General features: G+C 47.1%; 1 protein-coding gene across 1 annotated transcript in view; it reads right to left on the bottom strand.

Moving 5' to 3' along the window:
- Positions 1-9,135, bottom strand: part of TGFBRAP1 (transforming growth factor beta receptor associated protein 1) — a 65,169-nt gene extending 56,034 nt beyond the window's left edge. Inside the window, exon 1 of the mRNA XM_045980980.1 lies at positions 9,051-9,135. The gene's annotated coding sequence lies outside the window, so the exon portion shown is untranslated. The remainder of the gene's footprint in view (positions 1-9,050) is intronic.
- Positions 9,136-14,795: the final 5,660 nt, after the last annotated feature.

Genomic DNA, 14,795 nt, shown 5'->3' with positions numbered 1-14,795 from the left:
CTTCAGAGCCCTGTCAGCTCTATGTGCACCAGAGATCACGTCAGAGGGTTAAAACTCAAAAACTCACCAATGGGTAGGACAGCCCTATTATAGCAGGTGCCTTCCTGTAACAAGCTAAAGATTCATTCTTCATCTACATTTTAAAAAGGACACCCTGTCAAAAGTCAGATTTGCTATTTTTCTCAATTTACATTAATTTCTTTTGAGTTTCTTGACAATCCATCATAAGTGAACAGAAATCAAACAGTCATCCCAATGTCTGGGCTGAAGTCAGGCCAGGTTCAAAGCCATACAGGAGGACAGGCAGGAACATGGAGCTCATGCCTAAAACAGCATCATGTTGTCACCGTCCTTAAAATGTTTCGGAAAGTATGCTGCTGCCTCACAGATAAACTCCAAACTCAGCATAAGATAGGCAGGCCTCAAAACCCAACCTCAGGCAACCTTCCTGCTCCTAGTATAAAGACGAGTTACAGCTACTGACTTCCTCACATCAGACCCCGGTAGACCCTGTTTCCTGATTACCCAGCTACATTCAACTCCAAATTCTTGAGTCTGCTAGTTGCTTGAGTTGGAAAGTGCCAAGATCTAAGTCTGCAAGTATCTAAGCGACTTTACAAACTGACCAGTTGTGAAGAGGGATCCTAAGCCAAAACCACTCTCTGAGCACCTTTTCAAGGGTCTGAAACCATGAGTCAGGAGGTACCATTAACCCCAATGGTTTGTTTGAATCTAACAGCCTAGCAATCCCTAAAGTAAAAAACACTGCATCACTCACATCTGCCAACTGTAGTCACTTGTACATATGGAAAGAGGTCATGTTTGAGGGTCAAAGCTGGGGTTGGAGGCGGGCATGGGGGGGCTGCAGATTTTACCCATAACCCCACACTGGCTGATCACAGGAAATCAGGCATTAGGTAGAAATGTGCCTGCTCTCCTGAATTGTCATGTGACCTGCAATATTTCTATACAAAACAAGGACTTTAAAAAGTTTGCATTTTGCCATTTTAATAAAGGACTTGCCTTTTATGGGAAAAAAAATGTTTCTTAAGAAGTTTCTCACTTACCCTGGGTAAATATACTTACTATGAATCCATAAACAGATACCAATATCCATTAAAGGGGAAAATCTTCATGAAAACTGAAAACACCAGCTCTAAAAAACAGACCTAGAAGGGAGTTAAGCAAAGCCGTCATCTGCCCTCGTGCTCTTGGAAAGGGCTGGGAGGGAACACAGAGCCTCCTGGGCTCCCTCAGCTGTTTTTGGCTCCATGTCAACAGGTTGTTACATGTCCCCTGTGATCAGGTGGGGCAGCAGAAACACAGAGGGCAGAGCTGACAGCACATCACTGTGGGGAAGAAGGATCCAGAAAGGAGGGCCCCGCAACACAGAACAACATTCTGCTGACTGCCATGCAGGTTCAGGCTGGTCCTGAGAGACATTTTGGATGGGAAAAGTTAGAAACCAGTGAGGGGGCCCATTTTCTGTGATCTCAGCCATGGAGGCTGACCCACACTGGCACTGGGCCAGCCAGAAACGTCGGGAGATGGGCTTGGCTAGTTGGTATCAGCCAGCTTGGTCAGCTTACTACAGAAAGCAGAAACAGTGTGGGTAGTGGCTTGGAACCTGCTGCCCGGTGTCCAGCTACCATTTTTGTACCTGGCGGTCCTGGGCTCTGACCTGCCTGTCCTCCTCCCTTCCACCACACGCTCATTTTGGGCATCAAGCAGGACAGGTAGGTGGGACTGGACACCATTTTCTTTTGATCTGGAAACCTCTATTTCCTATGCTATGTTCTTGACTGAATGAACAGCCAAGTCACAGACTCAAAACTCGCTCTTGGGTGGGAAGAGGAAAATCTTGCTACCAAAAATTCTTCCACTGCAAACTACCTTCAGATGCCTGCTTTGTGCTAAATTAGCAAAACAAAATGGTAATCAAATCCCTCCTAAAAACAAAGTGCTACTACTGGGTATTTACCCTAAAGATACAAACGTAGTGATCCGAAGGGGCACGTGCACCCGAATGTTTATAGCAGCAATGTCTACAATAGCCAAAATATGGAAAGAACCTAGATGTCCATCAACAGATGGACATGGGTAAAGATGAATGGGTAAAGAAGAGGTGGTGCACGTATATATATATGCACACACACACACACACACACACACACACACACACAATGGAATACTATGCAGCCATCAAAACCCCCCCCGAAATCTTGCACTTGCAATGATGTGGATAGAACAAGAGGGTATTACACTGAGCGAAATAAGTCATTCAGAGAAAGACAATTATCATATGATCTCTCTGATATGAGGAATTTGAGAGGCGGGGTGGGGGTCGTTGGGGGTAGGGAGGGAAAAATGAAACAAGATGAGATCGGGAGGGAGACAAACCATAAGAGACTCTTAATCTCAGGAAACAAACTGAGGGCTGCTGGCAGGTAGGGGAGTAGGGACAGGGTGGCCAAGTGATGGACATTGGGGAGGGTATGTGCTATGGTGAGTGCTGTGGAATGTGTAAGCCTGACGATTCACAGACCTGTATCCCTGGGGCAAATAATACATTACATGTTAATAAAAGAAAATAAAGGCAGAACATGTTCTGGCAAAACAAACAAACCAACCAACCACAAAAACTAAGTGCTAAACATCCCTACTTCCTATGGGCGCTCACAATGGCCTTCAGTCTGCAGAAATAACTCTCCCTCTCTCTCCGTGTCAAATAAATAAATAAAATCTTTTTTTAAAAATCCAAAGGAAAAAATAGAGAATTTATCTTGAAAGTCAGATGAGACTTGGTAGGATTTAAAGACTCAGTAGTCACAATTTTTCCAATGATAAGAAAGCTTGACATTTTGCTTCTTAAACTGCAACTGGGTCCTCTGACAGATCTCCCCTAAATTCTCGAGGGAATATACCAGTGTACTTAGGGGACTGGGCACATGGAAGCAAGAAGAGACATGATGCAGAAAAAGAAGAAAGTTCTGTTCCGGCTCAGCAGGGGCATGGCCAGAGGAATCGAATACTGGGCGAGCTTGGGGAGAGTGCTAGGGACCTGGCAAAGTTTCAGCACAGTTGCCCCTGCTGTATCAGGGGTGGAAGGCATGGCCATGGACTGCATCCCAGCCATAAATTGAAATGTAACTGAGGGAGTGTCTGGGTGGCTCAGTGGGTTAGGCCTCTGCTTTCCCCTCAGGTCATGATATCAGGGTCCTGAGATCGAGACCCGTGTCAGGCTCTCTGCTCAGTGGGGAGCCTGCTTCCTCCACCCCCCTGACTACTTGTGCACTCACTTTCTCTCCCTCTCTAATATACAAATAAAATCTTTTAAAATAAATAAATAAAATGGAACTGAGGCATGTCGCTGCTGGCGTATTTTAGACAAAAATCGATCACTGTAACCTAATCATGAGAAAACACTAGCCGAGCCCCAGCTGAGGGACAGACTACAAAATCCCTGACTCTCTTCACGAGTTACTAAGGTCACGAAGAGCGAGGACTAAGCAAGTGTCATAGATCAGAGGCCAAGGACACATGACAACCACATGCAATGTGGGAAAATGGATCAGAAGCAGGATTAGGGAACAGAAAACAGAGGTCAGTGGAAAAACCCACTAAAAACAAATAGAGTATAAAATTTGGTTAATAATACTAATGTTAACGTATTAGTTTTGATCACTGTACCACACTTGCTCACAAAAGGGGAAGCTGGGGAAGGACATACGTGAGCTCTGTACTCTTCCCGGACTCTTCCGTAAGCCCACAGGCACTTCAAAATAGAAAGTTTAAAAGATAACTGTAATCATGGTTTATTGATTTATTATCTTGCCTTCAAGTAATTGGACAGAGAAAAGGGAGCTCCAAGAATCTCCTTTGTTAACTGGAGAAGAGATGCTCAGAATGATCTGGGTGTCACTAACCCACAAGGACAGAGGAGAGCACGAAGTGACTAGCCGTCCAGCAGAACCTCCCTAGAGTCGAAGGCTATGGTGAGGCGATTCTACTTGCTGCTTTATTGAGTTACTTTTGGAAGTGATTTTTTTCTCAAGTTTGGTGTCCTAGCTTAAAATGACAGGTATCAGTAATACCTACAAATTGAGTTTGTTGGTTTTGTTTTGTTTTTGCCTCCTGAGAATGCATTTCAAAGAGGAGAGTTTGGGACTTTTGCTCATGTGAGGGGTTTCTTCCCACCAACAACTTCAGACTGAACTGGGGCAAATGTGAGCTGATTCCACTGGGTCTAAAATCTGATATACTATGAGCTTCAGGAGAAGCAGGCAGGCAAAGGACTCTGAGGGAGAACAGTAGGGCTTTGGGTCAGCAGAGCCGGAAAAGAACAGAGATGAAGGCTTCCAAGGTAAGGATTCAGGCCCCAGAGTTAACACAGAGAATTGTGGTCAAGCAGGAATGGTCCAAAGCAGGCATTCTCAATATCAGTCTGGGGATCCTGCGCTCCACAGCTTGGACACCTGCTCATGAACTTGGCCAAGTCACTTCCAGCCTCTGCACCTGTTGCCTCCTTGTAAAACAGAAATTTGGACTGGACTGTACTCCTCTCTAACTCCTCTGGAGGAAGGGTAGTTAATAACAGTGCCATAGGGGAGCAAAGACTTCTAGAAGACTCATTGTTCGCCAGATTCTCTGTTAAGTGGTATCTCCAGGCTCACAAGGAGCATATAGGTGAGTACTATCATTATTCCATTCTGCAGAGGAGGAAACAGATTAGAAAAGCAAAATGACCATGGAGAGCTGGATTCTCACCCAGGTAGCTTGACTCAAGCACCCACCCCCTTAAGCAATGCACACACAGCCTGCCTGGGGGTAAAGACTGCTCCAAGTGTGGACTGAAGAGGGGCACCAACCAAAGACAGCCCGGGCAGATGCCCTTACATCCACCCCCTGAGAGTCCCTAAAGCCCTGGGTTTGGATACCCCACACGTGAAGTAAATGATTTTCTTCCACTCCCACAGTTCTCTGAGAGGTGGATACTGTTATGGACGCGAAGACATTTTTCAGTGGCTTGTTCAAGGTTACACAGCTACAACGGGAGGAAACTGGCTTCAACCCCAGTTCCTGTTTCTGATTCCATGGCCCTATTCTTTCCACTCTAAGGACCGAAGCGGGCAAGCTGCTCTCAGATCCTCTTTGAGAATTCTGTCCTCCTGAAGGAAGTGACAATTCTAAGCATGAGGCCACCACGGTAGAGGCCTTCAGATGATGTCCTGTCACAGCTCCCGCTCGGGGACACTTGTTCCCAGCAGGGCCCTGGCTCTCCCATGCTGAGTCCAGAAGAGGAAGCCTATTATCATCCTTCAGCTTACCCTCTTGCTGCCAAACAGCTTACCCCTGGCACCAGGGCGCCCTCAGCAACTTTAGTCACAGATAAATGTCTCTTACCGAATGGGGTGGAGTGCCAGGCCCCACCACAGCAAACTGCAGACCCAGAAATGATATATATACGCCCGCTTCGCCCCACCGACCTAGTAACTTTATCAAAACAGCATATCTGCTTGTGTGACTTAAATTCTCATGGAACGGTACCCCAGGCTGGCCCCCCCTCCCGTGTTCTCCGCTTTCTCACAGCCGTCTCCTTTGTGCCTCAATCTTAAATTTGCCAGGAATCAACAGCAGAAGTACTGACTTGTCCCACGGACAACATTTCCCTCTTTTGATAAGGACCCGACTGGAGAAGTGCCTCATGTTATCTTTGCCCTCATGTGAGACAAAGAGTGTTAAGACTAGCTATCGCACAAGGAATCTGCTCCAGGGAGCCGAAAGTGCATCTCGAAGAAGAAGAAAACACAGCTCATGTCGAATGTCCCCTTTGTCGTCCTGATAGTACCATGGCTCATACGTTTATGTAATTATTCACAGCTGGTATCATTTTCCTTGGCAAGTACATGTAAATACACATACGTAAGTGGACACACACAAATACACTATTTATGCATATTTTACATATAAACACACACTCCATATGCATACGTATGATATGCAGGCGTCCTCAAGTATGCATACACTACGTACGTATACAAACACAATACCATAAGCATATACATGGTATGTCTATGTATGTGTATTTCATATACATCCTATATATTCTGTCAGCAGTTACAACTGAAGGGAAGGAGGGGGCAGAAGGGGGGGGGGGACTAGGTCTCAAGGGCGTCTCTTTTAGCGCATCTCCTCAATACTGGACCTTCAAAGAGCCACAAAGAATTGCGGAGTGCCTGCTGGAAGCTAGGCCATTGTCCTCTTTTACATTCAGTATTTCCTTGAGTCTTTCATTTACTCAAAAGCAGTTACTTGACTCTGGAGAAAGGAGAAAAGATCTTGCTCTCAAACCCTCTACAAGATCTGCACAACGTGCTCCACGAGTGCTCCTGTTCTTCTGCACCAGACACTAAAGCTCGTTTGGGGAGGCCCCGAACTGCCTTGTTACTTCTGCGTTCATTTAGGGATTACGTGTTTTTTAATAAAGCCAAACGGGTCAGGTGGGCCACAGAGGAGATGAGGTGTAGAGTCCCGGCCAAATTATTCCAGCAGTATCCAAACATCTGGCCGCCACAAAGGATTCCTTTACTTTAATGTATTTCTAGTGAGGACTGGATTCAGACCAAGATGAAGAGGCTTAACGCAGTAAGAAAAATGTCCTCACGCTTTCTTAAAGGATCGCACGTTTTTAATATTGGTGTGAAGGAAGAAACCATAACAACTACTTTTTCTTTCCTCCTCCCTAAACAGAAATGCTAGCTGCAAATCGGGTCTAGAAAAAGCATTTTTAAAATAGGGAGCTCTGGGCTTTTAAAACTGGTCCACTAGAGGAAGAGGCCCTCTTACAAACTGCTGTCGCTGGAGGGTTGGGTGAAGCTGGAGGAAGCCCCCCCCCCACACCCCATCTCCCTAGCCCCTTGGTGGTGGGTAAGCTCTCCACAGGCCCTTGGACCAAGGGCCGCTGTTCCCAGGCATGACTGCAGGAGGAAAGGCAGAGGACCTGAAAGTGACGGGCACTGCCACACCTTTCACCTGAAATCTTTGTAAAATGTACACTGCGAATGTGTACAGCAAGTTGGAATTCAGAACCCACTACAAGTCTGACTCCAGATTAAAGTATTCATCAGGTTAACAATTTCTCAGAGCAGGGGCCCCCAGTGGCTCAGCCGGTTAAGGGTGTGCCTTCGGCTCAGGTCATGATCCCAGGACCCCAGGATGAGTTTTGCATTGGGCTCCTTGCTCAGCGGGGAGTCTGCTTCTCCCTCTGCCTTCTGCTCCCCCTGCCTATGCTCACTTGCTCGCACTCTGACAAATAAATAAATAATATCTTAAAAAAAAAAAAAACTTCTCAGAGCATAAAACTACTGATTTTCAGAGCTGGGATACAGCTTTGTAGCCTCATTTACATTTATTAATAATTTATCAAGCACCTACTAAGTGCCAGGCCCTGTGCCAAATGCAGTTTCTTATTAGAGCACATGCATCTTTCCAATATGACTACTGTTTTGTTTTGTTTGTTTTAAGATTTATTTATTTGACAGAGATCACAGATAGGCAGAGAGGCAGGACCCTGGGATCATGACTTGAGCTTGGGCTTTAACCCACTGAGCCACCCAGGCACCCCATGACTACTGTTTTGATTGAGGAAATCGAGATGCAGAACTTTCCGTCAATTGCCCAAGGCTCACAGTTAGGAAGCGCGGCAGGGACAGGGTATGAACCCAAAGCTCCATGCTCATCACCACCGTGGAGCAGCACTGTCCCTGTTCTGTAAGGAACTGGAGCCCGAGGAAGGCTCATTGCAGGCAGTTCCAAGGGATTCTGGCCAGTACTCTTTCCGGTGCCACACATCAAAGAGGCCACTTCAATGACTGCTGATCTGCCCGGCTAGCAGAAATGGAAGGAAAAAGCAAGGGAGGTAGCCAGCCAGAAGTTCCTATCTAACTGACCATAGCTCTGGGTGCTTCCTGCTGACCAACAGAGAGATGCAAGTCCCCATCAGGAGGGAGCAGTGGGCACTGGCAGGCCCACCCACAACCTCAGTTCTGACTCAGGTCATGTTCACACTGCCCTAAGACCCTCGTCATACACCTGTCAGTTCCTTCACCTGTCACTAAAATCACACCAGCAGCTGCCTGTCCTCACTCCGGATGGACAGGAAGCTAACCACAAGCACTTCAGGGATAAAACCCTGCTCCGACAGGTTTTGACCCTAGTGCCCGCCCGATACAGTCCATTAGCAATAAGAAGCTGTATGAACCCCAATTTCCAGCACCAGATAGAATCCCCAGGAAAACCAGGCGGGGGGGGGGGGTACTTTCAGAGGCTCACCCAACATCCCCTGGGAAGAAGCAATGACAGGGGCAGACAAACGGAGACCACAGCTCCTGTCTTTAAAGTCGTACCCATATAACCCACAAGAGGCAAGCTGAGAACCCAACTTCCATCTGCACCTCCAGAAGGCAATGGAAAGGAAAAAATCCCATAGGGGTGGCAGCTTCCAGCCCTTGAGGTCTCTTCCCTTCTCCCCGGCACACCCCTGCCCAGTCTGCCAGTTCAGGGGCAACAATTCAGGCCCGACCGTAACCCGGAATTTGAACTCTGAAATCCCAAGAGCTCCAGGAAACATCAATTAAAGCGACAAAACCATTCCTTACACAGGGTGGCGGGGCTAGGGGCGCAGGGGTGGAGTCCTCGGCTCCTCCCCGCCAGAAAACCGAAAGCCTACCCCAAACCCGGGACTGGGTCTTCTTGGATCTTAACCCGCCTAAAGACACACACCCGCCACATCATCCACACCCGCGGACCCCAAGACCCGGCACACCTGCCCCAGCCCACACGCACGTGCACACTGGCTCACCCCAACAAGCCCCCGCCCCCCCCATGCCTACACACCTGTCCCCCTCCCCGCTCACACACACCTGCCGGCTCGCGCCCCGCCCCCACCCCCCTAGGCACCCCCTCCTCACCGCCCCCCGCCCCACCCCCTCCGCTCGCTGCCCCCGGCACCCGATGCCCGGCCCAGCCGGGCCACCGCCCTCGGTACTCACCCGCGCGGCGCCCGCCGGCCTCCGCGGTCCCGCGCCGACCCTGCGGCCTGGGGCCCCGCGCCGCCCGCCGCCGGCTCCCGGCCCGCCGCTCCTGGGCTGGCCCGGCCCCGCCGCCGCCGCCGCCGCTGCTTCCCGTCACGTGGGGCGGCCGCCCGGCGCCGACAGAGGGCGGGAGCGCCGCGGTCCCAGCGCGGTCCAGTCGGGCCTGCGGCCACCGCCACCCCGCCGCCCCGGACCCGGGGCGGCTCTAAACTGCGAGCTGCGCCCTGGTGGACTACCCCTCGGCCTCAGTTTCCTCCCGCCTGCCGGGATCACTACAGCGCGCCCGCCTCGGGGCGGTGCGCGGGGTCCGATGAGTTAATTCGTGTGAAAGCACTTAGAACGCCGCCTGGCACAGGGTGGGTGCCCCAGAAGCGCCGGCGGGGACTGCTGTAGTTAAGGTATTTCCTCCTCCCCCAGCGGCACGGAGGGCTTCGAGAAAACCCGGGCCCTGCCTGATTTGCTCGCCGCTCAGTTTCTAACACCGACGCGGCGCGGGGCAGAGGGAAGGCTCTCGGGAATACCTGCCGAGTGAATGAATGAATGGACCACTCAGTCAATGGGTCCTGGAAAGGCTTGACCGCGCTGCCATCTGACAGAGTTGGGCTCGGGGAGCTGGCTAGCTGGTGTTCCCGCTGTGGGGCTGAAGTGTCCCTTTGGACCGGCGCTGCCCACCACACCCAGGCCCCTGGCCAATCCAGAGACCCTGGGGCCGAACGGGATCCCTAGAGAGGGCTGTACATTTGCATGACGCATTTATTTTAAAGCGGAGTCCTGGGTCTGTTTTACCCACTCTCTTTAATAAAGTCTATCAGTAGCTATTCCTTTGCGTCATCAGCTACAATGAAGAATCCTGGGATACTATAAATCCACGAACCTCTCTCTGCAATATACAGTCAAAATCCAGTTTTAAGCTGAAACAATTAGGAAGCTTCCTCCAGAGTTGTCAGCGTTCAATTATTGGCATATAAACGGCAAATTTTCTAAATGGTTTTCCTTGGCTTTAGAACCCATCGGTGACCTGTGGCCCGTTTTCTTCTGCCACTGCCCCCAAGAGATTGTAAAACAATTGTTATCCTGAATCTGGAAGCAAATACTGGATTCTCCTCTGCAGTCTTCTGTTTCAAAGGGCTAAGAAACAATGACCCCTTCCCCCAATAAAGTTAAATGAAGGAAATAAAGAAACACCAAGAAGCAATCTTTGGTGGCCTGTCCTTTACCCCATCTCACTTTTACGTTCATGGCCACACACGTGCCCCGACCCCAAGGAGCGCTTCAGTTCTGCCCAGTGGAACCAGATTAGCATTGGTATGGGGAACAGGTTTCCCTGAAGGGTAGAGCTATGACCAGCAGTTGCACTTCAAGGGCAAGCTGTAGTGAATGGACTCAAATCCAAGGAGGCCTGCAGCCAGTGGAGCCAGGGAGCAGAAAGGCATCAGAGCAAATTCAACCCAGTTGCCTCATTCTGCCCAGGCTCTGGGAGAATATGTGAGTGACCATCACTCACTGACCCAGCTGAGCCTAGAATTTGTGCTTTTCCATGTTAGTGCCCTACTCTACATCATACAGAGAGCTGTGCAAAACTGGTTGCAGAGGTGACCATCTCTTGAATATCAGATGCTGGTCGTACAGCAATGATTTCATTTAAGCCTTGCTATATCCTTATGAAGTGGGCACTAGTAATGTCTCCATTTTATAAGTGAGTTGACTGGGGCAAAGTCCCAAAGACTTGTCCCAGTTTCCATGGTGTTAAGAATAGAGCAGGAAGAAGAATCCGGAATTCAACACCACAGTAAATTTTTTTTATTAAGTTAAATTCTATTGATTGGTTAGTTGATGGAGCATTTGTGTTCTGCTTTAAATAATCTAGAAGTCAAAGTGTGTATTAACAAAAAAGAGGGGGGAAAAGATAATTCAGAAATAACTATTTCCTTTGTGAAAGGATTTCCCATAGGATTCTTAAAAAGGCAAGTTCCACATGTGCACATGATTCCACCTAGAAATATCTGTTCTTTCTGGAACTTTCTGAGAAGTCTGTTTCACATATGACAGACACCTGGATACAAATAATTATTCCATAAATGTGCAAATATCTGCATCAGGCTTATTCTAAATTCCTCGTGTTGTTTAGTGTTGGTTACACGAAAGAAGAAATATCAAAGTCATATGTTTTTCAAAAGAATTTTCAACTTCATTTATTAATATTTAGTAACTATCCCTTGGGCCCATACTAAACATGTTAAGAGCAAAATTTTATAGAATATGCAAAAGATGACTTCTGACAGATTAATAATGATCAGGAATTATAAGATACAAGGGAATCCTTTCATAGTTACTAGTCATTACCCAAACTTAATATCCTCTACTTACACTTCCTCATACTTCCTCTGGGTTCCTCAGTTCCTCACTGGCTATCAGCTCGTGAGGGCAACGAGTGTGCCTGTCATGTTCTTACTGTTTCTATCTGCATGTAGGAAGCACATAACCAATTCTGAAAATCCCTGCTGCTCAATATTAATAAACCGGGCTATCTTCAAAAGAGGCTTTTAATGCTAACATTCTGCTACTCTCGTTTGTAAGCAGTCTTATTAAGAGCATATCTCTTGAATGTTTGGATATCATTTTAGACGATGAACTTAAGCAAAGAAAGGTCACATTTATTATTTTTTTTAAAGATTTTATTTATTTATTTGACAGAGATCACAAGTAGGCAGAGAGACTGGCAGAGAGAGAGAGAGAAGCAGGCTCCCTGCTGAGCAGAGAGCCCGACGTGGGACTCGATCCCAGGACCCCGAGATCATGACCTGTGCCGAAGGCAGCGGCTTAACCCACTGAACCATCCAGGTGCCCCACATTTATTATTTTTTAAGCAAACTTAGTTCACTACATGTCATGTTTTAAGAGTTTTTACATGTATTAGCTCATTTAAGGATGTATGTACATATATTCATATACCTGTAATCTAGATTCAGTAAAATAAACTTTGAACTATTATTCAAGTCCACTATTTCTTTTTTTTTAAGACTTTTCATTTATTTATTTGACAGAGAGAGAGAGAGAGAGATCACAAGTAGGCAGAGGGGCAGAGAGAGAGGGGAAAGTAGGCTCCCCGCTGAGCAGAGAGGCCAATGTGGGGCTTGATCCCAGGACCCTGAGATCATGACCTGAGCTGAAGGCAGAGGCTTAACCCACTGAGCCACCCAGGTGCCCCCAAGTCCACTATTTCTTGAGCTACTCCCATGTCCCAGGTACTATGGCAGAGGCTGCTGGGGATCCTGAAATGAGGAAGACCCAGCCCCCGCCCTCAAGCAACTTCTGTGCAGTGGTTTATGAAGTATGGTCTATAATCAACAATATCAACATCATCTCGGAACCTGCAAATGCAAATTCCCATGTCCCTACTCCCAAGTTCCTAAATCAGAATTGTGGGCTGGGGCCCAGCAAAGAGTTTTTCACAAGCTCTCCAGTTGACCCTAATAATCACTCAATTTTGAGAACCCCCGATTTAGTGGAATATGTGAAAGACAGACCCACCTAATCCGATCCTAAGGCAAAAAGTAATGTGCTCTAGAAGTTTGGTCACAGGAGAGCTGAGTTAGGAAGTGCCGGAGAATCAGGAAAGGTTTGCTCATATTCATTCAGTACATGCTACTGGTCTCACACTGTGTTCGAGGCGTTTTGCTGGGTACTCAAAACCCAAAGACAAAACAATGTTTGAAGAAGCTCATGAAAGGGTTACCTATGGGATGAGTAGTTGAAGTCCACATATGCATCTTTATTATGATCTGATTGTAAAAACAATAAGAAATGGTAATAACAATATAACCATTAATGATTACTGCAGCACTGAAAGTAGTTATTTGAAACTTGAAGCAGAACTGTTGTTCTAAACACCTAAAAACCCAGGTCAAAAATGTGAAGAACTCTTCAAACTGTTATATTCACTTTGAAGTTCCTTAATTTTTTTTAAAGATTTTATTTATTTATTTGACAAACAGAGATTACAAGTAGGCAGAGAGGCAGGCAGAAGAGAGGAGGAAGCAGGCTCCCCACCAAGCAGAGGGCCCAATGCGGGGCTCGATCCCAGGACCCTGGGATCCTGACCTGAGCCGAAGGCAGAGGCCCTAACCCACTGAGCCACACAGGCGCCCTGAAGTTCTTAATTTTATTTATGCTCAAATATATTTTTGAGAACACTAAAATATTCATAACATAACTATCTTAAATATAACACTACCAACAAGGAGAATCAACGCCCAAAGTCGTCAGTACATATTTTATTCATGACTCATTCATTCAACATTTACCGAGTACCTACTAAGTACAAGCATCGTGTGTGCTCCTAACCAGATGGGAGAGTCAAAGGAAATGTGTGGACCCTGTCCTACAGGAACTCCTAACCTAGTGAGGCAATGATGCCAGGCATGGAAGTGTTTATTGGTGTCCCTCAGTTTGTTTTTCTCAAGTACAGGCACCAAATAAAAATGTTAAAGAATAAAACCTCATGATCTTTGAGTAAAGAGAAAATTCTTATAAATACTAACCATAAACACTGTTGGTTACTATAGAATACTCACAGATAACAGAGTAGCAGGAATGAACTTCAGTCTACAAACTCAAATGTGTAACAAATAGAATTTTTTTCCATTACTGAGCTTTATTTCTTTTTCAAGCCCCCACTCAGCATCAGTGACAATAATCTCATCAACAGAGGCTCTCCCTCTTCCCCAGGCCTGTGTTAATCAGGTCAGGGAATTTCTAAAGTGCCAAGATAGAAAGCCGGAGATGTCAGGTCCTAGCATCACTGGTCCCCACAGGGTTCTGAGATGTTCTTTGTCCACTCTAGTGTTTGGTTTTCAGTCTCATTGTTCCGGTGCTGACAGGCCTGGTCCTTCCAATCAAGGCAACTGCCTAGCTTGAGGGTTGGGGAATGTCTGTGGCTTCCTTGCCCTGTGATGTGACAGAAATTTCTGTGAGGTGGCCCTTTTGCCCACACATGTTTGAAACATTACCTCAGAACTTGTTAGAAATGCAAATTCTCCCTCACCCCAATTTCCTACATCAGAAATTCTGATGAAAGCACAGTCACCTGACCACAAATTCTCTCAGGCTCCACTCTCCACTCTCCCAGGCTCTGCCCAGGATGCAGTGGGGGCAGGCTTTATCAAATAGTCTTTCCTTTGGGGAGTGTTTGTGTTTGAATCTACTTCCTCCTCTCTGAATCTGATGTTTTTTCCTGCCCCAGGAGACACTCCCTCTAGAGCTTTTTGGTTCAGAGGCAACTGGAATTGTCTTAATGGATTTAGTTTTAAAGCGGAGAAGTACTTTTGGGAAATTAACAAAAACAGAGAGGGGGGACAAAAGAACAGATCTTACCTACCACAAAACGTTTTTGCTGATAAAGAGCTTGAGGCTTTAGGTTAGGTGATTGGTCGAGAAAACCACAGGGTAAAAGAGCACAGCAAGGATGTAAAATCGTATTTTCAGACTCTTAAACTCAATTTTCCCCCCACCCACACCACCATCCTGCCACTTGCTTCCTTTGATGACAATCAATAGACTACAACAAATCTCCAGTTAGAGGCAACAGAGTCAGGAGGTTCTGCAGATCAATCATTTGCTCCTTCCTTTTCTTTTCCTTGGGAACACCAAGGCAAGAGGAGGCATTTACATCCTCTGGCTCCAACCTCACAACACTGTGGGGTA

This window comes from Meles meles, chromosome 16 (assembly GCF_922984935.1).
Source record: "Meles meles chromosome 16, mMelMel3.1 paternal haplotype, whole genome shotgun sequence".
Taxonomy (NCBI): Eukaryota; Metazoa; Chordata; class Mammalia; order Carnivora; family Mustelidae; genus Meles; species Meles meles.
This window is presented reverse-complemented; position numbering and strand designations above follow the sequence as displayed.